The 6792-nt window shown below is 36.2% G+C and overlaps 1 pseudogene; it reads left to right on the top strand.

Moving 5' to 3' along the window:
* Positions 1-2942: 2942 nt before the first annotated feature.
* On the top strand, positions 2943-6400 carry LOC116574948 (annotated as a pseudogene).
* Positions 6401-6792: the final 392 nt, after the last annotated feature.

Genomic DNA, 6792 nt, shown 5'->3' with positions numbered 1-6792 from the left:
CTTTTCATATATAACATTTCCATTTTATTTATGGTTTCTTACTCATGTTTTATATTGGTAATATATTCCCTTATATCTTTTGGGTTGTTTTTAAAGTTAATTTTAAATTCTTAAAGTTTAAATTTATGCTTTACTATTTATACTTCTGATAGAACCTATACATTTTTTGTCTGTTGTTTTGATAAAATTTGCTCTTCAAATGTCTTGTTTATTTGACCTATGAACTTATTTTTCTCCTGGAGATATCAGCTATTCTGATAGGACTGTAGAATAGTGAAAGCTGGTCCAAATTAGCCCCAAAGAGCTTGAAGGATGGGCAATAGATGTCTCATATGTTCGAGTGTCCTAGGCTCCAGATACCATCGTCATTTTTTACCTTACCAAACAAATCTATGTCAGGGCTTCACTCTTTCTAACATCACCTTTGTAATACCTCTTCACTTCTTCATCCCACCATTAGAAGAAAACAATCCTAGATATTAATTCACTAGCCCTGGATGGTTGGAAGGCAAGAAGGGGAAAACAACCACCCAAGTTAAGGTAGTAACCTTCTGTTTTCCCCAAGTCCTTGAAAGCACAGAGTTTCTGCGCTGTTCTAAATTTGTTCCTGAGGACATTTGAGCAAGAGTTTTGAGTAAATCCCGTCATGCAAGACAATGGCTGAGGAAAAGCATGACTAGAAGTTCAGAAGTCTTCCTACTTAATCCTCATACATCCATGTTGGGCTTCCTCCTCCCTCAGGTCAAGGCCACTATTCACAAACAAGTTCAAAGATCTGCCATCCAAGAATTTCTCAAATTTCCATACTGGTTTTTGACTATTTATTTAAGATGGGACTTTGGCCATAGAACTAGTTAAGACATAAACTTCATTAGACTAAAATTTCTAATTTGAATTTGAATACTGAAATCATTAAGTAAATTCATTTTTTGTCTGTATTTTTATGTATTTTTAAGTTTTTATTTTAATTCCAGTTAGTTAATAATATAGTGTTATATTAGTTTCAAGTGTATAATACAGTGATTCAATAATTCCACACATCACTCAGTGCTCGTCTCAAGAAGTACACTCCTCCATCCCCATCACCTATTTCACCAATTCCCCCATCCTCCTCCTCTCTGGAAACCATCAGTTTTCCCCTATAATTAATAATCTGCTCCTTTACTTCTCTCTCTCTCTCTTTTTTCTCTTAGCTCATTTGTTTTGTTTCTTAAATTCTACATATAAGTGAAATCATATGGTATTTGTCTTTCTCTGACTGACTTATTTCAGTTAGCATAATACTCTCTAGATCTGTCTATAAATAAATTCTTATTTTGGGTTCATATACATTTGATCTTACACACTAGAGATAATCAAACACCATTGATATCTGAATTTCACAACTTAAACAAATAATCTGATATTAAAAATGTTAAATTTTTTCAGCTAAAATTGTCAGAATAATACGGAAATTAAAATTATTTTGTGCATTATGATATTTCATTGGCTTTAAATCCATTCTCTTTTTTTCCCCCCATGGAAACATTTTCAGGGATTTCCTACTCAAATTTGGAATAGAAGTGAGTTGTGATATCAAAAGCATTTTACGTTAACATTTTTTGTGATATTTAAAAAGGCAGTACACAAAAAGAAAGTTCAGAGACCTTGTTAGCCAATTAGTCAACCACCACATAAGTTAGAGAATAAAGCAGGGATTTGGCAGTTATACTGGTATAAAATGATTTTAAAATAATCACAAAGGCTTTAACACCAATTGCCAATCCTTGTCTGAGTTAATAGGTGCCTAAAATGGGACTTGATCGGTCATAAAATATAAGAATGCACAGATTTAATATCTTGCCTTTACTTTTTTATAAGTTTGGTTATGCATTTAATATTGTCGAGTATTTCTAGGTAGTGGTGTGGGCGTGTTTTCAAGCCCTCCATACCTATCCTGCCAAATCAGTGGAATTAGAATTTTTCAAGTTTTTCAAATTTAGAAATTATAACTTTTAATTTAGAAAGTTTTCTCTGATTCCTTTGAAATTCTCATTATTTAAATAATTTTTACCCTTTTATTGGTTTTACTGCTAGAAGCCATAATTCTAATTATTCATCTTGATCTTCCTCCTTCAGATTATTGACTTTCCTGAAATATACTCTAATTCATTGTTAGCCATCCATGATTCTTTAATGTTAGGTCCATTTTCAAAGGAACGAGACTGTGACAAAGTGAAAGTTACGTAAAGCCTTATTCTATGCCAAGCATTAGAAGTTAGACTGACCGGCCAGGGGAATGAGGCTGAGACAGAGTGAAAGTTATATAAAGTTTTATTCTATGCCAAGCATTAGAAGTCAGACTGACTGGCCAGGGCCACCTCCGAAGAGAGCGCCCCCCCCTTTGGTCTTACAGGCTAGTTTTATAGGGCACAACCGCAGAACTCTACATATGTGGCTTTGGCTGACTGGATGTCTTTTACCTGTCTGGCCTTATTTTAGGTGTGCGCTTTAGCAACAGTTACCCAGAACCAATATCCCTAACTGCTAAGGCATTTATTAAACAATAAAATGGCTACCTAGGCAACATGGTAACAACAAAATGGCTATTTAGGCAATGAAATGGCTATCTAGGCAACATGGAGTCACTCTGGCTAAGCAGGCCCAGGCAGGCCCTAGGGGTTTAACAAGTTTTAACGTGGAATAGGCCCCAACAATAACATCATTAAAAGTCAGGTCTTCTTAACAGAGCCAAGTCATAACATTCTGCATGACAAGGTAGATCTTAATCATTTGGACCTGTAGCAAATTGAGGTAGTTCTTCCCAGCCACATGCATCAGAAGCAATTCCTTCCAAGGCAATGCCCCCATAGGCCCAAGAGAAATCTCTGGTTGTAGTGGGAAGAAACTACACCTGAATGAGCAGACACGCCCATCCTTTTTCTTCACATTTTTGTTGGCCCATGTCCAAAAATATGAGAATGGTATTTTTTCTCCTAAAAATCCTAAAGTTTTCAGATGAATATGTGGGCTTCAAAAGCAAATTTGAACAGGCACTCTTTGGTGGAGAGAAAGTTGGAAGAGAGTCAGTAATTCATGATTACCTTGCTATATTCACAGGACACCTCTTCTCAATCCTACACATGATTGCTGAAGAGGTAATGTTGGATGACTATATTTTTCATTGTCATATCTATAACAAGCATCTTCCAACAACAGAAAGTAATCTGACAGCATTAAAAAAAAAAAAGTTAATATAGTCTGAATCCCCTTTGAGAAGTAAAAATAAAAATCAAACTTAAAAATATTTGGGGTAAAAATTAAAAGGAAATGGATTATATGTAATGATGTTCCACTCTCTAATTATTTTCTTTTCCCATTATTGAAAGTTTAAACGCAGGCATAAGAGTAGCTCTTGATGACAGGTGACAACTTTTTCCTGTAATGTAGCTCTGATACTGAGTAAAGTTTATATCAAAGAATTACTCTAGCCAACGTGCTTTTACTCCTTCACATATCACTGAACTTTACTTCATTATGTCTCTTATACTGACTGTTAATGGATTCCCAGGTCAGGAATAAAAAGGTCTTAGATAATATTAATAAATTCACCAAAATCCCAACATATTAATATCCAATATTGAATTTTTATAAATTAGTGATAAGGAATACAAAATGGTATAGAACAAAGACAAGAACTTGAAACTTTATTAAAATACCAGAATCCTATCTCTAAAACTGAAACCAAAATTACAAATGAGTTTATACAAGTTGTCATCTCTCTTGGCCTAGACCCACCATCAGTAAAAGGGTAAAATAGAAATAGGTTAATCATCAAGTCCGTTTCAGGTTCAAAGTTTCACAGTCAAGTCCAAGAATAAACAGAATCCAGAGATTCTGTGCAAATAATCTGAGATAGATATAGAATGAATCTCTGGGTATAGATTACCATTTAATGGATGATTTGGGATATTAGAAACTTTCTTGTACTCTTGAAATCACACCGTACATTTATTCAATTTATTCTCCTGCAAATATTCATGAACAAGATTCTTCAGAACTAAACAATGGTCTTTATAATGTAAAACTTGATAAAAAGGAAAAAAAAATATGCTTTGGACTGAATATGTGCATGTCATAGACCTGTGAATCTTTTAATAGCTGTTTTATCTCAGACAAATCAATCTAATCTCAATTTCCTCACCTGTAAAATGAAGATGATACCATATATTATATCCAAACAATAACCTGAGATTTAAAAGGATGGATGGACTTTACATCTTACAAATGTAATGAGCATATGCCACCATCATGCATTTTTGCATACTCAGTTGTCAAAATAAAAGTACTTTACTACTTTCAAATTTTCATCTTTCTCCAGCTGGGTTTTCAGGAGTGTTTTATTTTTTTATGATGCTCATTTTTCAATTGAAAGTGCAGCAAATAATTTAATATATATCATTTCCTCCCAGATAGCCTGTTTTCAGTTGCTGTGTACTTTTGGCACAACAGCACAGAGCTCTCCATTATAAGTGTCACCTCTGATAGATACTATTGGCTATCAGGCCACTGGCATCTCTGGCCCATGGAGTAGGTCAGCAGGCAATTTTGCAGAGTGTCTGAGCATTCTACAGGAAGAACTTACTCAGCAGCAATACCAATTGCTTTTACTTAAAATTTAATTTGTATGATGAGTGCTTAAAGCAAGTTTTTACTCTTACCACCACATCAATAGCTTCCAAGAAGAAATTTCAGAAGCATAAACAAAAGGAAGATGAAGAGGCAGAAACTTAATGGGAAACAGTTCGGATGTGAAAGGCCAATTTCTTCTTTGCCTTCTCCGACTAGCTGAGACAGCCCATGTACAAGTTTTGACTACAGCAGTGAATATGTCATAGGTTCCTTTTTTTTTTTTTTAAGATTTTATTGATTTATTTGTCAGAGAGAAAGAGAGAGGGAGAGCACACAAGCAGCGGGAGAGGCAGAGAGAGAGAGAGAGAAGCAGGCTCCCTGCTGAGCAAGGAGCCCCATGTGGGACTTGATCCCAGGACACCGGGATCATGACCCGGGCTGAAGGCAGCAGCTTAACCAACTGAGCCACCCAGGTGTCCCAAAGGTTCTTGTTTCTTTATCTTCTTTTCTTTTAAAACTACATTCCTCCTAAAAAGTGAAAAGAAATATTCTCTCTGATACTAGATGTGGTATATATACACAATGATACTAAAAATATAAAGAATACGAAACAAACACAGGTAGTCAGAGACTAATTCAACCACTCAATCCATAAATCAGAAGTCTCTCTGAGTCTTTTCACAAGGAATGACATGCATTGCAAATCAAAACCATAATGAGATCACCTCACACCTCTAGAACGGTTCTCATCAAGAAGAGACAATATTGGTGTTGACACCAATTAAGTGTCAAAATTAGGTGTTGACAAAGATGTGGTGAAAAGGAAACCATTACATATATTGATGAGACTGTAAACTGGTCCATTCATTGTGGGAGGTTCCTGAAAAAAATTAAAAATAAACCTATCATATGATCCAGCAATTCCACTTCTGGATATATACCCACAGGCAATGAAAACAGGATTCTGATGGGATATCTTCAATCCCAAGTTATTGCAGTATTATTCATAATAGCCAAGGTATGGAAACTCATATGCCCATCAGTGAATGAGTGGTTAAAAAGATGAGGAGCAGGCAGCAGTTTGGGTGGTGAGAGGAGTGGGAAGAGTGGCATCCTCCAGGCAGCCCAGCTTCTTGAAGGCTCTCCCCACCTGCCACCACACTACCACCACACCCAAGAGAAAGGTCAGCTCTTCTAAGAGGGCAGAGAAAGAGGAGCCCAAGAGGAGATCCGCAAAGTTGTCAGCCAAATCTGCTACAACAAAAGTAGAAGTGAAGCCAAAAAAGGTAGCAGGAAAAAATAAATCTTCAGACCAAGAAAGTGTAAACAAAAGGGAAAAGGGGGAGCAAAGGGGAAACAGGCTGAAGTGACTCACCAAGAATCAAAAAACTTACCTGCAGAAAACCGAGAAACTAAAATGATGAAACTCCAGCCGCTGGTGGATGAGGAGAGAAAGAATCCAGTCTGATTAATATCATATAACATTTCTTAGCAGGGGTCCCTGTCTCCCTTTTTGTAGAATTCATAGGAACATTTTTATCAACTATTTAGTAAATACAAGATTTTTTAGTAGCTCTAGAAGCATTTTTAAGAAAGAGGGAATCCCACCTCATCCCATTTTTAAGTGTAAATGCTTTTTTTAAGAGGTGAAATAATTTGCTGGCTTATTTTTTGATACAACCAGAATATAGTGAGATATTGATTACGGGAGGCTTTGATTGTCTTGGGTGTCAGCTTAACATTCTATAGATGGGGTAGTTTTTGTATCCTAGAATGCAAAGCATACTAAGTGGCAATTTGGAGTCAGCCATGCATTTAATGTCTTGAACATTTTTTTTTTTAAAGATTTTACTTATTTGACAGATAGAGATCACAAGTAGGCAGAGAGGCAGGCAGAGAGAGAGGAGGAAGCAGGATTCCTGCTGAGCAGAGAGCCCGATGCCGCGCTCAATCCCACGACCCTGGGATCATGACCTGAGCTGAAGGTAGAGGCTTTAACCCACTGAGCCACCCAGGTGCCCCTTAATGTCTTGAACATTTTAAATTACTTCTATTCCCGTGTTGTTTGGGTAGAATTATTTCCTAAAGAAAACCACTCCTTGATCTGTCAGAATTTTGTGTACTCTATAGCATCTTGGTCGTGGTAGTCTACTTTTCCTACCAACTTTGTTAATATGCTGT

Source organism: Mustela erminea, chromosome 16 (genome assembly GCF_009829155.1).
Source record: "Mustela erminea isolate mMusErm1 chromosome 16, mMusErm1.Pri, whole genome shotgun sequence".
NCBI lineage: Eukaryota > Metazoa > Chordata > Mammalia > Carnivora > Mustelidae > Mustela > Mustela erminea.
Note: the sequence above shows the minus strand (reverse complement) of the source record. Positions and strands in the feature narration are given on the sequence as shown.